The sequence below is a fragment of the Triturus cristatus genome, chromosome 1_2 (genome assembly GCF_964204655.1).
Source record: "Triturus cristatus chromosome 1_2, aTriCri1.1, whole genome shotgun sequence".
In the NCBI taxonomy this organism is placed as follows: domain Eukaryota; kingdom Metazoa; phylum Chordata; class Amphibia; order Caudata; family Salamandridae; genus Triturus; species Triturus cristatus.
The window spans coordinates 775158885-775180728 of record NC_140580.1 but is presented as its reverse complement, the minus strand read 5'-3'; the positions used below and the strand labels follow the sequence as shown (position 1 = coordinate 775180728).

General features: G+C 43.8%; 1 protein-coding gene across 2 annotated transcripts in view; it reads left to right on the top strand.

Moving 5' to 3' along the window:
* The first annotated feature begins 3138 nt into the window (after positions 1-3138).
* The window catches only part of LOC146868015 (neuropeptide Y receptor type 4-2-like), a 198727-nt gene continuing 180021 nt past the window's right edge, over positions 3139-21844 (top strand). Inside the window, exon 1 of one of the 2 annotated variants that reach the window (XM_085608780.1) lies at positions 3139-3599. The gene's annotated coding sequence lies outside the window, so the exon portion shown is untranslated. Of the gene's footprint in view, positions 3600-4432; positions 4558-21844 lie in introns of those variants that run through there. The other variant, XM_085608781.1, reaches the window with a different exon arrangement.

The window sequence follows — 21844 nt, the reverse complement described above, 5'->3', positions numbered from 1 at the left end:
AGACTTTGTAATCTATGTGCTAATGTGCCCTTGCAAAAAACAATATGTGGAAGCACTGTAAATAAAGTTACATTAAGAATTGAGCAACATCTTTGGGTCATTAAAAATAGGGATTACTCAAACCCAATTGCAAAACATTTTTGGGAGGAACATCAAGGAGATATCAAGTATTTTCGATACTTTGGAATTGAACATATAAAGAAAAATGAAAGAGGGGGTGACAGAGAACTACTGTTGAGGAGAATGGAGTCAAGATTAATAATCTCAATGGGGACCCAGATACCAATGGAACATAGTTTAGACTCAGAATTACATGTACACTTATAAGATAATTTATGTTACCTAGAAATGTTGGACTCTATTTTTCAGGGATAGACCCAGGAACTAACAGATTTCTGAATAACTATTTTTTCATTGATGTTCTTAGAATGATTATGATGCAAATATGAAAGATGTACATGCACTTTACGAAATGATGCTGCTAATAATTACTGAAACACCAGCACTTTATTGATAACTTAACATACCCTAGAATCAACCAGATCCTAAGAGAAATATGGAGGGAGAGGCTTGTGCACTTTACAATATGATGTTTGCTACAAATAATGAAGCACTGGCACTTTAAATTAAAATTGACTGCTGCTTATTATGAATGAAATGGAGTATTACTTTAGTATCTTCGTATACAATATTATTTTATGTTCTGTATTTTGATAAATTCTAATAATTTTACAAATTCCATACATTTTATAAATTTTACAAATTGTAATTTGCACAAATAATCTGCTATTATAAATTACATGAACCTTACAAAGATTTCACCTTAAAAAGATTGTTTACCTTGCACTTTAATAAGACAATTGGATTGGCACAGTATGGGGATTCATTTAGATCATGATTTGAACGTGCATGTTGACTTCTGTCTTCCTCTCTTCTCCTGATCTCCCTGTCTCAACTTTATAATTTCATAATTTTACAATTCCACAATACCAAGGATCAACTTCTACTTCCTATTCTCCCCAACACCCCCCTCCAACCTCCACCCTCTTTTCTTCAGTATATAGTTTGGATACATGTATGCATATTTTCCGCCGTCTGTTTACACAGATAGGAGGGGATCCTCTGTGCGGGATTTATTAATACCAATTGAAAATAGGCACTTGCACTGCACAGAAGTAATTCAATCAAAACTAGTACTTTACTGTGATAATGAATTGAATCGAATTGCCAAATTTCTGCAGGATCTGCAAAATTAATCTATTCAAACAAAATGTTGAATTAATGTACTTTACATCTGGGATTTGTTGTTTGATAAGACAAATTGGATGTGTGGTCTATTACCAACCAAAAAGTAAACATAATTGATGAACGATGGTCAGGAACACTATTAAAGGACAAGCTAACCACTAGAACTCTATGGTCCTGTGCAAGGCAATCGCCGAAAGGCGTAGACTGTCCCCTTGTTGTTGCACTGGTAATTGAAAAATAAAACCCGGTTAAAAAACAGGCTCCCGCAGTGCAGTCCATGATTCCTACAAAATTAAAGCTAATGAAGTAATGGGATCATGAAACGCTATATTATTTAATGTACATGATTTCATCTATCGTACAATTTATCTGCATGCTTCTACAATGCAGAAACTAAATTCTCTTGCATTTTATTTCCATGTTTCTTTATTGTGTGATTAGTGCACATTTATTCATGTGTTACTTGAAATGTCTCTAAATCAGTGTACGCGTCACGTAACGATTTCAGCTGCTGCAGTGCCATATTATCCAATCACTGCAAGTGGGACATTGCAACTTGGAAACAAGAAGTCTCATATTTGAAATCGAAAGATATTGAGCTACTTTTTAAAGAAAGTAAGTCGGGTGAACAATAGTGTTAAAGTGTTGCCATGGCCATGGTGCAAATAGGATATATGAATCACTCGTCAACTTGCTGAAAAATAAAAAAAGAACTGCTATAATTTGGTGGCATTGGGCTCCTAATACTGCTGGGCACTGGTGCCACTGCATCTGCTGCACTATTGAGAGCTGTGCTCTTGGGTTGGTGTGTAGAGTTGGTGAAATAGAATTCCAGATCCTGCTGGAGAAGGGCTGCTTCATATACTGCTCATGCTTGAATGTAGGAAAGTAAGGGAAGACGGATTGTACAGAGAAAGAAAATGTGCAGCTCGACTTCCACAGATATCCTATAGCACTGGCTTTGATATATTACCAACAAATATATAGTTTCTTTGTGCCATGGAATCAATTTAAGTTGATGCACGTAAGGGTAATTAAGACTCTGTCATACTCACCATATTGAATCTTCGGAAGTGAGTCGGGAAAAAATGTCCCAAAATCCTTTGATTTTCCATCACGGCAAATTGAGAAAATCCAGATTTAAATGTCAATCTCGTACCTCTTTTGGCCATTTGTTTATTTCATTTTTCTTAGAAAGAACGCAAAAGTTCCCAAGCACTAAAATTTGAATTTCTCATTGGCTTACATAACACAATTGAAAATAGCCACAATAGTTTGAAGACATAGTCAAAAGTGCCCTCAATGAATAAGGACAAAAGAACCGTTGCAACCTCCTCGGTGCTCAATTTAAGCAGGTGGTTTCGGTGTTTAGTACCTGCACTAAATTGTCAACACCAAACCTATGTCTGTCTGCCACATGGCGGCATTCTTTTCTAATAAAGAGACGAGCAAAATAACAGTTGTTTATTAATTCAATATACGTTAAAAATGGTAATACCTACCTTTCGGGCCATTCGTATAGCTTTGAGGGACTTCCATAGTCTGAATCGTAACACTTGGAGAAGTGTGATGGTTAGTAGCTGTGTTGGTGCTGGCATTGTCAGTGCTGGCACAGGCAATGGGAGGATGCAAGCTTCAGTGGCCCCCTAACGAGGGCCCCGGGACGTAACTTTTCACAAATTAAGCACTGCCTCTGTGTCATTTGTCAGTCACTCTCTCTACAATCATCCCAATTTTAGAGACGACGATCGCCACAAATAATAAATACTGCGTGTTTCACATTCGGTTGCTTAATTTAAGCATGCCAGCAGAGGGCGCAACAACTCTCTAAAACACGCAGGTAATTGCAGTAAACTCAGGCAGCGGTTTACTTTTTGCTTCTTTTCACGCACTGTTGATCAGACAACCCATATGAGGTCGATTGTTCTGCACTTGGTAGCGCCAGCAGAAACCGCTCCAAACAGGTAACCCTGCAACTGTGGAAACCGAAGCTGAGCGACGGAAGAAATTAAAACTCATATCCATAACCACAGAGAGCAGGAAGGCACCTCCAGGATGTAGCTGAACGGAGTACAAAGCATCATACAACAGAGGGTTACGAAAACAGTTCCAGGAAACCAGCCATCGAGGTACAAGAATAAGCAGAGTGGCTGGAAACCCTGACAGGATCCCGGCTGCTGCCGACCATTCCAGCCGAGAGTACGGGAAGGCAACTAAAAGAAACAACACCGAAAGAAAACTGCGCCTTTTTGGAACCTGACGAGACACGGACAGCAGCGTGTTGCTCCTGAGATCTCCACGCCGCAGGGGACACATCTGGACCCAGTGACTGAAACTCATTTCTAGTACAGGTAGGCACTGTGTATAGTCAATCAACCACAGAAATCTACAACGAGCAACACACTGGTTCAAGAAGTTAAATTCCACCCAGTACTGAGATTATGTTCTTGAATGTGCACCTTGCAATCAAACTAAACATGTTTTTCTTGTCTCCGTAAAAATTTCATTTATATAGCGCTTACTACCCCTGACGAGGCTTTGAAAAAAATAAGAACACAAGATATCTATCTATCTATCTATCTATCTATCTATCTATCTATCTATCTATCTATCTATCTATCTATCTATCTATCTATCTATCTATCTATCTATCTATCTATCTATCTATCTATCTATCTATCTATCTATCTATCTATCTATCTATCTATCTATCTATCTATCTATCTATCTATCTATCTATCTATCTATCTATCTATCTATCTATCTATCTATCTATCTATCTATCTATCTATCTATCTATCTATCTATCTATCTATCTATCTATCTATCTCTGTCTATTATTGTATGCATAGCAGGCGACAGCAAGTCGTTGGAAAAGCGCACGACTTAGTAAAGGTTTGCACCCACAAATAACTTGGCGCATTGCTTTGTTTAACTCTAAACACCATTTTTGAACACTTAAAAACTTCGCAATGGTGCACATCACAATGTGTTTTGCGGCAATTTACAAACACATGCAATTCAGTTGTGTGTCTGTGCCGCGTCCCACCCACTAATGTTAACTGTATTATGTAATAGAGATTTTGGAGCGCGTAACACACGGCGTTTCCCACGGTGCCGTGCGGCTGTTGGTCGCCAAAAGCCTTTAGATGGGTTGTTCCACAGAGAGGGCGCTCCCTCACTACAGAGAGCGCGCTCCCGTATCAAAAAGTGTTGTTCACACTTCGACCCAGCCTCCGTTCCTATCCCTAATTAACTTGGGCGACGAAAACCTGAGAGCAGTATGTGTTTATTAGTCCGAAGCATATTGTGAGTATTTGTTGTTTTTATTTTGTGGTGGGCATTGTCATTCTCAGTGTGCCTATTTTCGCCTGACTGCTGGTCATGGGTTATCACCACGAATATCTGTGTAAGTGTGGTGTGGAGAATACTGCTGTGGCTTGCATCCAATCCGCGTGGGTCTGCCGAATTGTGGGATGCATGTTGTTCCAGGGGCTGTTTTACTGGTATGTGATGGAGGCTTCAGGGTCGTCTGATACCTTGGTTGTTCACGCACTGATCTGTGTTGTTGAGATAGGTACGTCTGTCCTTCCCATAGTTCTGATATAGTGGGCTCCCACTTGGCCAGGTGCTCTCCCCCAGTGTGCAGGATTGCCTCATTATGTGTGGTTTGTGCTGTGGTTATCTCTGGTGTTTGGTGGGACAGATTATGCAGTAGTGTGTCGTGGTCATGTGGTTGATGACTTATCCTGATGTGGGTTCCCTTATGTGGTTTGTGTGTAAAAGCATGGTCTTGTATGGTGTGTTGAACTGTGGTGTTATTTGTGGTGTGTAGTCTTAAGTGACTTCTGGTATTTTTGATATGGTGTTGAATGCTGAGTTTAGTAAGATATTTTAATGTGTTGTGAGAAGATGTATCACATTGGATAATCTACTGATGCTGTATGGTGGCACATGATCTGGAGTGATGTGACTATGTGCCGCTAGGAGTGCCTTTAATCCTTAGTGTATTGTCTTCTGGCTTAAGGGATGGTGTGGACTACTGTAGTATGGTGTTCCAGAATGTGATCATTGCAGTATAGTATATTCATAGGAGTGGAGCGGTGTTGGGTAGTGTGGAACAGTGCTGGGGTGTAGGGTGTTTTGTGTGTGGGTTATTCACTGTATCATTTGGTTTTGGATGATTTAGTGCTTTGCAGTGGTCACATAGTGTGGTGTAGATTTACTAGGGATATGACAATGCTTTGCATTGTGGTGTGGCATAGTGGTAGCTGAAAGCATACTGGTGGTATTATATTGTTTGTTTTGGCCTACTTTTTTGTGGAAAGATGTATATTTTGAGTGGTAGACTGCCGATGTGATGCTTATTTTGCCGTGTAAGGGTTGGGTGTTGCGTGGCTGTTTGGTGCTGTGGCAGAGTGTTCCAAAGGCTACACAGAGTCCTATAATTGTGCATGATAGTGTTTTACGGTGTGGTGAGGGCTCCTGTCATTTAATTAACTGTGATTTGACTCGTTCATTTTACAGTATACATGCCCAACCACAAGGTCTGTTTGCTGCCAAAGGAACTCTATCAACAACCGTGGAGCGCGGGTCGAGGAAGAGGAATGTGTTGTGAAGTGGTATTATGTGGTGTGCTCTGCTGCTGTCACAGCCTGCAGTAAGGAGTGCAGTAATGCATGTGCATTGCTGTGGCTTGTTTGCAAACTCCAGTGCCATTTCAAATGTTCTCAGGTTGAGTAGTGCCTGCGGGTGTTGTGTTATTGGGTGTATTTTTTTAGTGTGTTTGTGTTTCTCTGTTCAGAAGTATTTTTGCTCTTTTCTATCTGGCTCTCTATGTTCAAATTCTGGCTACGACTGTGCTGCTCCCTTTTTCCAAGTTTATAAACAATCAGAACAATGAAGTCTGAACGCAAATTGACTAATTGATGTCACATGATAAGAAAGTTTGCAGCACACAGGAATTCACAATCAGTAGAATAGCGGGGTACCTTTAAATCTCCCTTCCCAAGTGATCCAGCTCCTCTTTCTCTCAGATAAAAAAGATATGTTCTCCTCTTAAGTCTATAAACCAAAGAACTATCAATAGTCAGCATTTCCCCGCCTGATGCATGTGAGAACATTAGTCACCACATATTGGATCCCAGGACATGAAAAGGAGTGTGAATTATTATATATACATTTTTCTTTGATTAATTAACCTAGTTTAAACATAGCGCTGTCCATAACATATCCAATATCGAAAATTCGATGTGATTTAATCATTCAAGAGTCCTGTATTTTAAGTTCTGATTCCAACTTTATTCATTGTTCCAAAAAAAGCTTATTCCATTCAGCCAAGCCAACGCGTTTAGTTCCTTAGGACTTCATCAGGGTTGTGCATTGCATCAATTTCAAATTTCTGAATAGTATTTAATCTTCTCCCCAATCCAGTATCTTCATGAGGAACCGGTCATGGCCTTGGTTGGTATAATACCCCCTATTCTATCTTTCTCCTACGTGCTCCAATCTTGAAATGCCATGTGGCTTCGTGGCATTTCGAGATTGGAGTATGTAGGAGAAAGATAGAAGAGGGGATATTATACCACCCACGGCCATGACTGGTTCCTCATGAAGATACTGGATTGGGGAGAAAATGATACACTATTCAAAAATTTGACATTGATGCAATACAGAACCCTGATGAAGTCCTAAAGTATGAAACGCATTGGCTGGGGTTGAATGGGATAAGCTTTTCTTTAAATAATGAATAAAGTTGGAATCAGTACTTATATACAAGACTCCTGAATGATTGAATCACATCGAATTAACAATATTGGATATGCGGTGGACAACAGCAGTATGTTTAAACTACGTTGATTAATCAAATTAATTATATATAATAATTCATGCTCCTTTATAGATAGCAATAACTATACACTAGTGCACCATTAAGGCCCACACTGCTGGTGCTTATATTTTTGACTCCCAGGACATGCCCTTCCACAAAGTGCGGTTTGTGAAAAACAGTTTACGTTTCGGGTCTTGGTGACAAATATGTGGTGTTTGACATCTCTAAAGATTTACTTTAAAAAAGGTGAGTTATGATCTATCTATCTATCTATCTATCTATCTATCTATCTATCTATCTATCTATCTATCTATCTATCTATCTATCTATCTATCTGTCTGTCTGTCTGTCTGTCTGTCTGTCTGTCTGTCTGTCTGTCTGTCTGTCTGTCTGTCTGTCTGTCTGCCTGCCTGCCTGCCTGCCTGCCTGCCTGCCTGCCTGCCTGCCTGCCTGCCTGCCTGTCTGTCTGTCTGTCTGTCTGTCTGTCTGTCTATCTATCTATCTATCTATCTATCTATCTATCTATCTATCTATCTATCTATCTATCTATCTATCTATCTATCTATCTATCTATCTATCTCTGTCTGTCTGTCTGTCTGTCTGTCAGTCGGTCTTTTCATCTGTCTGTCTATCTAGGCTCCTAAAACATCAGTGAGGGACATTTACGTTAAGATCCAAAACGTTTAAAAAAAAATGTTAAGCTTTGCCTTTCTGATCCAGAGCATAAGTACCAACCAATGACATGCGCCACCCAATGACACCTTGAAACATCTTGTGGCTAAATGGCAGTTGTCCCAGCCTTCTGATGATGTCAGAAGATACATTTAGTGAAAGCCACACTGTAGACATCCACTGTAACAAACTGCGGAAGGAAGAGAATGAGGCAAGTGATATCTGCTCAAGGGCTCCAGGATTGGGGGGGTGGGGTTCAAAAGATGGGGTCCACACAAACATTGCTACCTAGTCCCTGTACATGATCCAGGAATTAGGTAGTTCTCGTCCATATGAATATTGCAGCCCGGTGCTTGGGCAAGCTTGGAGCATGTCATAAATTCCCCTCACACCCCCAATCTCTGGTCAGTGATAGTCTTGAAAGGGGAAGAGCCTAATCTCATATTTTCAACTTCTCCCTTTCAGAACTGAAGGTGAAGAAGGGATAGGGAAGCAAGGATTTGTGCATGCCAGCCAAAAAGAATCTCACTTTTTTCTAAATTTATAGCTTGAATTTGTCTACGACCTAAACTCGGGGCATGACAGTGTCATGTTCTTTTTTCCTCAATATTTCAAAAACTACTTTAGAGATGGACATCGCTATTTTCTTGCCAGTTTGATATTAATCAATTGAATACTTTTTACTATGTGCTTGAGAAAAAGATTGCCATAATTTTTGAGTGGAAAAAATTCCCATCTTATAACATTTGACCTCTCTTGACCAATTTGTAGTACACTTTGTAAACTATTTTAGTTGGCCAAATGTAACTCAAAGGGCGCTTTTGTTATGTGTTATGTGGTTCCATAATTACAGAGTCGCCTCACTAACTATATAGAAAACAAGCATTTGCAATGCAATCAGTCTCGCCTTTGGGACCTTATATGTATTTAGCTATGCAGCACATTAGCCTAGGTGCTGAAACATCTACTGTTCTTTAACAATGAGGGAAAGTAAGCACCAAACTGCATGACACGCTCGGTATGAGAACAAATGGAGAGAAATACTGCCTTTCAGCAGGAAATGGTATAGTCCAAATCTCTGTTTTTAATATAAAATCAGGGCCTTCGGTGGTCATATCATTGAAAATACAAGATTTGAAAAATATATTATTGTCTACAGGTGCTCGTGGAAGACAATTTTTATGGACTGAAATCTAAAGAATGCTAAAGTGATTCTGATATTTTACTGACCTCTGCTGGTCGTTTTCTATCAAGAAAGTTAAATAGAGGCAGTTGCCAGAAAAATTTAAAAAAAGAAAGTCCCTCAGCAGAAAGCAATTCTAGCATTTTACTGACCTCTGCTGGTCGTTTTCTATCAAGAAACTTAAATAGAGGCAGTTTCCAGAAATATTAAGAAAAGGAAAGTCCCTCAGCAGAGAGCGATTCTGGTATTTTACTGACCTCTACTGGTCGTTTTTCATCAAGACAGTTAAATAGAGGCAGTTGAACAGAAAAAAAAGTCCCTAAGCGGAAGCAGACAAGTCCTAGGGCTGATCTCCAGACCCCACAAAGTACATACACATATAAGTATATACTGAAGTATATACAAGAGGTCTGGAATGCTCGACCTAAAAAGGGACTATATCAAAATAGGTTTAAAAAGTAAGTACATTTCAGAGGTGATACTTTTATCTTGTTAATAAAGTTATTGTACTTGCAAAGTCATACTTTTTACTCCTTTTTTGACAAAATATCTTGTTTTCATTTGACAAACACAGCCTTCTACCTTCAAAAGAAATTACTGTATTTCCCTGAGGGTAAACAGGATTCTAAAACTATTTTAAGTTATTTCAACAAAACCTTTAAATATAAAATAAGTTAAGTGCTCTCTATATGGCAATGAGGTAAATACAGAACAAAGAGATTTAAAAATAGCGCAGTTCTGTGAATTAATTTTGAAAAGTTTCAAGAGTTGGGACTCTGTAATTTGTGTGGGGCTTTAAAATTCCTAGTCGACTTTTTTAAATGTCTTTTATTGTAAGGTGGCTCTAATGATCTTCTTTGTATAGCACTATTTTTAGTCGATTTGCCTTTGTTCTCGATTTCCTGATATTGCTGGAAATTTCATTGTAATTGAAAGGTGAACATAAAACCCTCAGGCAATTAAAAATAAGTTTGTTCCTTCCGTTTTTAGGTTTGTCTTTACGAATGCCAGAAAGTGACATCAAAGTTCAAAAGCGGTACGGAGATTATATGATCTGCAATCTGAGAGGTGCAAATGCTGACGTTGCAATTGATTATATTTCCAGCATCATGCTTCTGGGACGGAGTTTAACTTACTCACAGTAATGCCTGGTAGAAAAAAAATCCAGTCTTCGCAAAAACTATTTGAGCTAGGCAGCACATTACTAGATCACGACAAAGTTCAGGGAGTCTCCTGTGTTTTTAGACATCCCATTAAAAACTTCGGGGCAGAGTTACAAGCCCCTTGCACCTCTTTGCACCGCCATTGCGTCACTTTTTTTGACTCAACGGCGGCGTAAACAATGCGCCCTATTTACTTCGTGACGCATCTAGGGAGATCAGTCATGTTGTAAAGCCCTGCGTCACATTATACCTGCGTCAGGTATAATGTGTGCAGGGGGGCGTTCCTACGCAGGAAAGCCTCGTAAAAGTGACGCAGTACAAGATTTCACTGCGTCACTTTTAAGACGCCACTGCGTCAAAACCTTACGCAAGGAGTGACGCAGTGTAGTGGGAATAGGCCACAAAATGCATTGCTGGAGCTGCGTCGTGCTTGCGACACGACTCCAGCAATGCGTGACTTTTGCCCCAACAGATGCGTCAGAATTTCTGACGCATCTGTCAATCCTTCCGACATGGTGCGCCGTATTGTAAATACGGCGCATCCATGGTGGCGCAAGAAATTTTAGAGTGGCGCAAGGAAAGTGATGCATTAATATAGATGCGTCACTTTCTTGTAAATCTGCCCTTCATTGCCTAAGAAACTCTGAAGCCATTTAGACCGTGGGTCTGAGGCTCGTCAGCTTTGGTGCCAGTGGAGGTGCAAAGCAGTTTACTGGTTTCCACCGGTGGATTCAGTTGAAACATCTGCCAGTGGAAACAATGCAAACCACACTTTTGCTGGACCTTGAGCCCCCACTAATTTTCGGTAGGGGTCCGGCTCTGTCAATCTTTAAATGACCCCTTTATCTCTAGAGGGTGATGTATACATTTTCTAGGAAACATGTCAAAGGTGCAGCGTACATGAAAATAAATGTAAATGTTTCTTAGACAAAGTTTTTGGTTTATATGTGGAGCACTGATAGAGCAGACTGTATTCTAATGAAGCCAAGCAAAAATATGTAAAATTGACTTAAAGTGGAGACATTTTTTTTTCCCATCCTTCGATGCAATTTGTGCCACCTGAACTATGAACTGGATCAGTTAGATGGCAAAAAGCTGAGATGTGTGCTCGATTCTGATCGTGCCAGGCAGCAACTTGTTTACTTTTGTATCCCTACAAATACAATGAAAAAAGACTTACTTCCAATCTGAAGCATTTGTTGATCAAGTGACTTCCTCATTTTGCAATACGTATTTACATTAACAAGCTCATCTATATAGCAACCACAATCAAATCTAAGTCATCCCTTTATTCCAAGAAACTCACTCCCTCTCAGTTCAAGAACATTACTGTAGCAGCCTACTTTTTTTCACCCTGGGCATCTGATGTTTGGACTCTGCAAGGGCTGAAGGCCTGCGAATCATGTTTAAAAATGCACATATTTGTATTCTAAAGTGCCCTTACTATTCCTCTGAAACGTCAGCTTTGTCCACACAGACACATTGTACAGAGTGGCTTTAGAAATAAAAAAAAGCAATCTTAAGGTTCAACAATACAGTGGAACTTCTAGATGTGAATGTTTTCTGCAGCCACATTGTAGGGCCTATTCCGAATATGCAAGATGGAGTAGAACACTAATTTGCTATTTAAGGAAAGATGTAGCAGAACCAAATTTGAAGCATATAGTTAAAGTGGTGTGAACAGACTAGTAGTAAGGTCCAATTTACCTATAATGATTCTACTAGTTAGGAATAGCAAATGTACCTCTCTAAACTCAGCTGAGTTCTTGTTAAAGGGCATTTACATTCTTTACTGGAGTTATTGTCACTTCAGAGCTGTTTCGCACCTCTCCAAAGCCGGAGCCAACCTCTAGCAGAACAAATGGAATCAACAGAAAGGTCAGGGTGGGGAGGGCGGATTAAACTCCAGGCTTTCTAAATCTCAAAACACAGGAGAATACTTCCATTTCCATGGAGGGAGAGATGTTATTTTAAAGATACAGCAAGGGGCATTTGATAATGTTGCATTTAGGACTATGGGACAGCATTTTACTAGAAAGCATTGCTGATATGCGAACTGGACCACACTGAATACAAATTTGGGAGGGGTAAGTCAGGGAATTTTAGTCTCATTCACAGAGGGGTCATCATCAACTACTGACTGGTTTTACACATAAAAACACCCCGCTTGGACCATTCCAAGGAGTGAACGGGCCTTGAACTGAAGAGTTCAGAAGGATTCCCAGCTCCAGTATAGAATATTTACTATCTGCCTGAATAAAGCCCATGGAGAGAATTGTCTCCAGCCATGTCTTGAAATTCTGCTTCCTTTGAACTTTCTCTAAGACTAATGCCACCAGTCCCCTGCTGGTCTGAAGATCCCCTGAGGTCCAGGACCTGCTGTTGAAATTGACTTGGCCCGTTGGAACTTCCCCTGAGTGGCTGGAGGGTGCATTACATGACGAGGATAGAGGAAGGAGACTAAATGGAACTGTATATTTTTGTTGTGTGCATAAAGCAGGGAACTCCAATGAATGAAGACATGGGCTGGGATCTGAAGAATCATATTTGATGATTTTTCATTAAGGTATTTTTCAACAAAAACATAACCTGTGAAGTTTAGTAATTCTGCTTCCAGTCAGCAGAACTCGGACATTTTTTTCCTTGTTAGGCACATTTTTATTTCAATAGACATTTTCAACCAAACAAGCTAATGTTTTTTTTTTTCATCCATTCAGTGCCAAGAATAAAGGCACTGCTGCATCCTCTTTCGAGGAAGGAACTGTTTGATTTTGCAGCGTGAACATGACTTTACCAACAAGTAACTTAAATTATTTTAGGTTCTAATGTGGCCCCACACAAGCTCTGCTTTAGGTGTTCACGTGTTGCATATGTGTAGACCTGATGAAAGCCAGCCTGCTTGTGCCCTGCTATCGAGTGTAAACGAAACAATTTGCCTACAGGGATCAGTTTTCTTCGGCTTTTTGGTGATTCCTCATGCCAAGAACTTGAACACTCTCTCATTGATTAATCATCTAATTCCCCTCATACACAAATAGACTTTTAAATAAAGAGATTGTTCTTTTGTTAACTGATTGCATATGCAGTGGTGACAATAATGCTTGCCTGTTTCTCCTAACTGGTCACCCATTCGCTATTACTTAAACATAATTAATATTTCAATAATCCAATTGAAAATATAATCCATATTCATCAGCCTCATCAGCCAACAATCCCCCCGGCCATGTGTTCCATGTAATGCTTTACACTTCCTCAGGGATGAATGCAGATGATTACAAATGACAGTAGCAATGACTCAGATGTAGGGGGGGGGGGGATATTGGAGATTCAGTATGCCAGTGTGCTTTCACTCCACTAAAATCATCAACTGGCTGGAAGGGAGCATTGTATTAACTTAGTGAACAGCTACCATGAGACACAGCGGCTCATGCTTGGATCCAAACGTAAAATACGCATACCTGAGCCCTGCCACTTATAGACACTTTATCCTGTGAACAGTGGGCGGGTTAAAAGAAGAAGAGGCATGCCAAGCGCAAGAAATAGGGCAGAGTTTAACAGGACAGTCATATAATGACTAGCAAGCATCATCAAAAATAAACATTTTATTACCCAAGTCATATTGAAAGGGCTCGTACCCCCTCTTGTAATATACAATATTAACAATGTGCTATTAATAGACATGTTTAATTCACTAACCTTAAGAAAAATTGAATTTTTAGTGTAAGTATATAAACAATACATACATTCACACACTCGGTGTGCATTCAGTGGGGATTGAACAAGAGTTAACCACTTTCCATCCGCTCCACAGTGACTGGCGAAACTGTGGGCTGTGGGGGATTGCAGTAGTTAGAGGTCAGGGAAGGGCACTAGGACCCCGCTGAAAGACCAGTAGCAATGTGGTCACTTCCTGAGGGGGGCGGGAACCCAAGGGAGGAAGGGGGGGAGAGAAGGAAAAGGAGGAACAAGGGCAATAGTAAGGCAGCATGGAGGCTAGAGGACGTGGTGTGCTGTCCATAAATAAAGCATCAGCCTCAGGATACAGATCTTGGGATGAGTGGCCAGTATCAGGATACTGCCCATGGACGGTGGGAAGGAGAGTGACAGTAGTGGGCCAAACACCCATTGCTGTTTCCCCCCACTTTGAGAAACCTCAGAGGCCAGAGAACCCTGGATGGACTCGGGCCTGGCTCTTGACACTGGCAGCTGTCAGTGGCCTCTGTTGGTTGCTGTGCTCACGGGCTGAATTTTCCTTGGGACGGGACAGAAGTCTGATCCAAGGGGTGGATGGGGTACACCACTTTTTTGGCTATGTTGGTACCGTCTGCCTACTGGGAGGCATCTGTGCGCAAGTTAAGGTTAGGTGATAAAACAGGCAGGTCCTCAGATGAAGAGAATGGTCATTCGAATGGCTCAAGAGAATGTAAACTGAGGGCTCCAACTGAGTTCAGAGAGGCACAGACTCATCTTGGACATCCCCAAATGAATTCACATCGCTCCCCATCTGAGAGACCTCCATTGGCTTCCCATCCAGGAAAGATGCCAGTTCAAGATCCTTGCGCATGCCTACAAGGACCTCCATAACCTAGGACCTGCCTACCTCAACCATCAACTGAACTTCCAACAACCCGCTAGACACCTATGCTGCTCTTCATTTGCACTCACCCCCTGCATCTGCTGCAACTGCAGGGGTTGCCGCCCCTTCTCCTATATTGCAGCCAAGACCTGGAACAACCTCCAACTCCATACGGCCCCCTCACTGGCAACCTTCAGAAAGAGACTCAAGACATGGCTCTTTGACAGACACACAGCACCCAGATACCCCTAAGGGTCAATCAATCAATCAGGGAATTGTAAGCACGCTACTCACCCGTGAAGGTCTCAAGGTGCTGGGGGGGGGGGGTACACAGATCCGTTCAGCCAAAGAGCCAGGTCTTGAGAGTCTTTCTGAAGGTGTTCAGGGTGGGGGCGAGCCTGATGTCCGCCGGTAGCTCGTTCCAGGTCTTGGCAGCAATGTGGGAGAACGATCTTCTGTCTGCTCTGGCTCTGTGGATGCGCAGGGTGTCAGCCAACGAGAGGTTGGAGGATCGGAGGTTTCTTTTGGGTACGTGGAAGTTTATTCTATCGTTGAGGTATTTGGGTCCGTTGTTGTGTAGGCATTTGTAGGCGTGAGTGAGGAATTTGAAGGTGACTCTCTTCACTACGGGGAGCCAGTGGAGTCTCCGCAGGTGTTTGCTGATGTGTTCGCGCCGGGGGATGCCGAGGATGAGTCTGGCCGCGGTGTTCTGTATTGTTTGGAGTTTGTGTATAAGGGACTTGTTGATGCCGGCATAGAGAGCGTTTCCGTGCGTCTGCTGGCGATGAATGCGTGGGTGACTGTTTTCCTTGACTCAGGAGGGATCCATTTGAAGGTCTTGTGAAGGATGCAGAGGATGTTGAAGCAGCTGGAGGTGATGGCGTTGACCTGTCTGTTCATGGCGAGTAATGAGTCTAGTATGATGCTGAGGTTCTTGGCGTGGTTTGAGGGGGTAGGTGGGCTACCGAGGGCGGTGGGCCACCAGGTGTTGTCCCATGCTGAAGGGGTGGTTCCAAGGATAAGGACTTCTGTCTTTTCAGCATTGAGTTTGAGGCAGCTGTTTGTCATCCAGACTGCAACGTCTTGCATTCCTCTCTGGAAGCTGAGTTTTGCGGTAGTGGGGTCTCTGGTGAGGAAGAGGATGACCTAGGTGTCGTTGGCGTAGGATACGATGTTGAGGCCGTGTTGTCGGACGATGGCTGTTAGGGGAGCCATGTAGATGTTGAAGAGGATCGGGCTCAGAGATGACCCCTGTGGGACTCCACAGGTGATGTCTGTGGGGGCGGAGAGGAAGGGCGGTAGTCTGATCCTTTGGCTTCTTCCGGTGGGGGCCGATCGAATCCAGTCCAGGGCCGTTCCTTGTATGCCGGTGCCATGTAGTCTGGTGATTAGTGTGCAGTGAAAGACGGTGTCGAAGGCTGCAGACAGGTCGAGGAAGATAAGGGCTGCAAAGTGGCCTTGGTCCAGGAGGGTGCGGATATCATCTGTGGCGGCTAGTAGGGCGGTCTCTGTGCTGTGGTTGCTTCGGAATCCGGATTGGGACGGGTCGAGGACAGCGTTCTCTTTGATGAATCATGTCAGTTCCCTGTCGACTGCTTTCTCTGCCACTTTGGCTGCGAAGGGGAGGAGCGAGATGGGCCGGTAGTTCTTGAGGTCCGTGGGGTCGGTTGTGGGCTTCTTGAGTTGGGGCCTGACTTCTGCGCGCTTCCAGTCGTCTGGGAAGGTGCCTGTTGTGAAGGTTGTGTTGATGGTGTGTTGCAGTTCGGGTGCAATGGTGTCTGCGGCTCTATGTGAGATGTGCGGGGGGCAGGGGTCGGTGGGGGCCCCCGAGTGGATGCCTTTCATGGTCGTGGCGGTGTCCTCAGTCATGATCGGTGTCCAGTTGGAAATGGGGGGCTGGCTGGTGTCTCTGGAGGGCGCGGGGCCGGCTGTGGTGTCTTGTGTGTGGTTGACAAAGTTGTCATAAAGTGTTCTGATCTTTCGGTGGAAGTAGGTTCCAAGTTTGTCGCAGAAGTCTTGGGACGGGGTGATGTCTGTAGCTTCGCTGCATGTGTTGGTGAATTGCTGAATGACACTGAAGAGTTCCTTGTAGTTGGTGGAGTTGGCGAGGATTTTGTTGTGGATGAAATTCCTTTTGGTTGTTCTGATTTGGTTGTGGTAGTCCATCATGGCGTCTTTGTAGGTGGCGTAGTTATCGGTTGTCTTGGTGTTCCTCCATTTCTTCTCCAGGCGTCTGCAGTTGTGCTGGGCTTCTTGGAGATCGGTGGTGAACCAGGCGGCCTTCCTGGGGTGCTGTTTGCCGGGGTTGCGTATGCGTGGCGAGCTTGTGCGCGCAGTTGGAGATCCAAGTGTTGAGTCCTCTGGCTGCGGTGTTTGCGTTGGATGCCCTGGTGTGGTTGCCTTGGGTGAGGGTGGAGTTCAGTTGCTCGTCAGTCACCTTGCTTCAGTTCCTTTGTGGTGGGCGGGGGGCTGGTTTTGGTGCCTTGGGTTTATCGTCGGTGAAGTGGATGCAGTGGTGGTCGGTCCATGGTGGTTGTGTTGTGTGGCTGAAGTGGATGTTGTTACCTGCAGCAAAGATGAGGTTGAGGGTGTTTCCTGCTCTGTGCGTCGGTGTGGTGACGAGTTGGTTGAGTCCGATGTTGGCGAGGTTGGGTGGAGTTGGGGTCACTGGGGTTGTCGAGGTGGAAGTTAAGGTCTCCAATGAATCTGTAGTTCGTTGATGCGATGGCGTGGGGTACGATGAAGTTGATGATGGTGGTTGTGAAGGGTGTCCGGAGGCCGGGGGGGTCTGTAGATGAGGGTTCCTCGGAGTGTGGTGTTAGGGCTGGTCTGGATCTGGAAATGCAGGTGTTCGGCAGAGGGGAAGGATTTGCTGGAGGTGGTGAGGTGGATGGTGCTCTTGTGGGCAATGGCGAGGCCTCCTCCCACATGGTTGAGGCAGTCCTTACTCTGGATCTTTTATACATCCGGGATGGCGGTGTTGATGTCGGGGGCGGAGGTGGCGTTGGTCCAAGTCTCTGTGAAGAAGGCGATGTCGGGCGAGATAGAGTCGAGTAGGATCCAGATTTCCATTGCATGTTTGTGTACAGAGCGCACATTGAGGAGGATGCATTTGAGGGTGTAGTCGGTGTTGGTGTCGGTTGGGTTGGAGCTCAGGGTGGTGGTGAAGGTCCGGCGGCAGGTGAGGCTGGAGACATGGCCGTGGCTCGTGTTTGGTGAGGCCTGTTGGCAGTCTCTGAGAGTTCCTGGGTTGAGTGTGAGGAGTGCGGCGGAGTTGTCGCGGTGGACGGTTGTAGATCTAGGGTCCCTGGCGCTAGTCACGGTCGGGTCGCGGATGGGCGCAGACGGGCTTGCCTTAGGCACGCCTTTGGCGCGCCAGCAGCGCGCCCGCTGCACGCGGCCGCCATTAAGAAGGGGAGGGGGAAAGGACGGCAGCTGGGAGGAGGGGAGCGGGCGTGGACAGGGGGTGGGGTTGCAAGGGCAGCAGCGGCGGGAAGGGAGCAGGGAGAGACGGGCACGAACTACAACGATGAACTAACAACTGAAAACGGGTAAATAACACAATAATAACTGAAGACAAAATTAAATGAAATTACATTAAATTAACAGCAGATAGTACCAACAATTATGGGCGCAGCCAGGAGGCAGAGCACACAGGAGGAATATGCCGGCGGTGTCCTCGAACCCCTCCCCGGATGAGGCAGGTGGAGCAGAGCTGTGGGAAGAGCGTAGGCCTGAGACCAGGGTCACAGAGTGCACTTTGCAAATGCTGATTGATTGATTGATTGATAGAACTGAGAAGTTCACTTGAAAAACAGAGCCTTTGTTCATGTTCTATCACCTAAGCAGGAAAGTCCATCAATGTTTTGATTAGTCTTCCGTGGCTTTTGCCTGGAGGGGGGGAGTGTTGGACTTAGCCCTTTCCGCAGGGTCATCCCCCAACTTTGTGCCTTCACCCTTCTATTATCTGAACCTGTTTTTGTTGGATGTTAGTACCCTGTGCACTTTACCACTGCTAACCAGTGCTAACATGCTTGTGCTCTCCCCTTACAACGTGGTGAAACTGGCTTACACCCATTTAGCACATTTAATTTACTTGTAAGTGCAATAGAAAAACAATACAATGGCAATTATAGAGCGTTCTGCTACTGCCTAGGGAGCGTACCAATGTTAGCAGCAGGGCCACCCCAACGGCAGGCTAGCTTCCTAGAATACCAACCTATGCATTAAACAGGTGGGTATTCAATCCTTTCCTAAAGAGTCTTTCCAAAGAAGCAAAGTAAAAGGTGGATGAAAGCAAATTCCAGAGTTTTTCTGTAAGAAGTGTTAAGGATCTCCCACGGCGCCTAGCCCTAATGCCCCTCGGGATGTTCAGAAACCTCTGGGAATGAGATATCAGGGATTTACCCTGATAATAAGCCTTGAGTCTGCATCGCAAATACTGATTTCCCTTGTGCACCAAAGCACTGTATGCAAAGACTAGAGCCTTGAATTTGATAGAACTGATGAGAGGAAGCTAATGCAGCTGATGGAGATGAAGAAAACACTTATTGACGCATTGGGACCTTAAGAATGAGGCACACTGCAGCATTCTTGGCAATCTCCAGCCACTGCAGTAGAGTGGCTGGCAAACCGAAAATAAGACTGTTGGTGTAGTCCAATTACAAGGTGACTAGAGAATGGACAGTAGTCTTATGAGATGCCACCGGAACCCAATTTAGCATCCTTCTCAGAGACTTCAGAGTAGCAAAGAAGCTATCAGAAACCTCTTTGACATGTGGTTCAAAATACAGAGCTAAGTCGAATTTGATGCCCAGATTTCTTACTCAGAAAGAGGGGGAAGGAGAAGCCCCCAACTCAGACAGCTACCAGCTGAGAGAGTTAGGGTTCGTGCTTGTGCCGAAAAGAAGAATTGCCATTTAATTGGAATTAAGTTTGAGGCAGCTTTCACCTATCAAGTCACCCACTGATTAAAGCAGACCTTAGAAGACTTGAAGGCGTCAGATGCTACATCTTGGAAAGAGAGAAGAAGCTGCGTATCATCAGCATATAAAATCTCCTTCAGACCCATGATTCAACCAGCTTAGCAAAAGGTTCCAGGTAATCATTGAAAAGCATAGGGTTCAGGCACAGTCCTGGGGCACTCCGTACATGAGAGGTTTGGGGTCGCAATTAAAGGGAGCAAATAACACCTCCTGAGATCTATCCTCCAAATACGACTTGAGCTAGGACAGAGCATTCCCTTGAATTCCAGTCTGTTCCCAGTCTGTTCAGGAGGATGGGATGTGAGACCATGTCAAATCAAATGCTGATGAAAAGTCTAAAAGAATGACCATTGCTGAAGCACCAAGATCAAGGTTGGGCTTGATAAATACCAATACCTCCAGTAAGGTAGACTCAGTTATGTAACCTGGTCGAAAGCCAGACTGGGTATCATGAAAGAGCACGTTAGATTCCAAACACAGGCAGATCTGTTCATTGACTGCATTCTCCCGCATCTTGACTGCTGCAGAAAGGAGGGAGATCAGTCTGCAATTACTGAGTAACTTTTCAGCGGAAGAAGTAGGAGGGCCTGTTCCCACCTCTGTGGAAGCTTATTGTCCCGAAGATGGCGTTCAGTAGCATACTAAGAATAGGATTGGCAAGACTGACTTCAGAATGTCAGGGGGCCTGCATCTCTACATCCAGGACCCCAGAGGGACTCCAGGATTTAGTTGGCTGGCTTTCTGACCAGAAATCTCAGGGACAAAACAGGCTTCAAACAACCTGGACTGCCATCTGTGAGTCCTGCCCTCCCAGGTTTGCCACCCTAGTCCTGGGCCCTTGGAAGTGGGCCTGAAGGTCCTTTGCCAGTCCATCTGTGTATTCATTAAAATTGATGCATCACCTCTGCGGTGCAGCACAACTTCTGTAGAACCGGTGCATCACCTTCGCATCACCCTTAGACCAGGTGCATCACCTCTGCCACTCAGACATCACGAGGCAAGTTCTACACATCACCTATAGCATCCCATCAGAACTGCTGCTGCATGGTAAATCTCTGTTCAAGGACATCACCACCGTCCAACGCAGCCCTTTGGAACTACCGCTGGCAACGCATCTCCACAGAAGAATATCGTATAACACTTCGTAGCTCCCAAGAATTGCCACTGCACAATGTATCTCCTCGCTCGGACCTCACATCGCCTCTGCTTATTAAAGTTTACACAATTTTGCTAATTTGGTGTGGGATTTCCCTTATGTTATGCCTTCACTTTGCTACAGTTTGAAGTGTTGCATAAATACTTTACACATTGCCTCTAAGGTAAGCCTGACTGCTCTGTGTGAACCTACCAGAGGAGTGAGCACAGGTTAATTTGGATTTTGCTTGTCAGTTCACCATGACAAGGATTGTGGTTGCTGCTTGAGTAGAATTTCACTCCCCTCAGCCAGTATCCCAGTTTCTTACACTAATGGATTTGTGATTTGCAATTTTTTTCTAGAAATTTCTTACGACTACATGAAAGCAAATTAAGAGAATTACGTTCATCCTTGGTGTTGGCAAAGTCTTTGTTGAGTGATGGTCTGAACAAAGTCATATTAATTGTACTTCACTTGCTTTTAATGTAAGTCCATTAAGGTAGTGTAGCCTGAGGCTCTGACTAGCTTCCTCTAGCACTAGATTGCTAACAACACAAGCTTGAGTCAAAACAAACCTCTACTTCGGGCAACAGCAGGAAGCAAGCAGGAGCCTAACGTGTGATTAGCAAACCAGGAACAGAGCAGTCGATCAGAGAAAGCAACTAGGGTTAAATATTAAGGTGCAATTATTCAGTTTGTGTGTCCAGCTTTATACTTGAGAAAAAAGTAAATGAGAAAATTGCTCTGAATGTTCCTTTCCACCACCTTGCGTTAGGAGATCAAATATAGGGAATTAGCACCAAAAAACATTTCCGAAAGGTAGCTTGATCAGGGTTGAGTAATAATAAGGACGGTTTCCAAATAAATTCCCAGACAAGAAAATAACAACAGAAAATGCCTCATATCACTCACATGCTCCAAAAATCCACACCAGGAAGTGATGTGCAGCACTTAGATCAGCACATAGTGAAGTGGCATTGGAGCCACAGACAGCCGGTGGCTCACAGGAACCCATTGGGAAAATGAGGACACCTCACCAGCAAAATCCATGG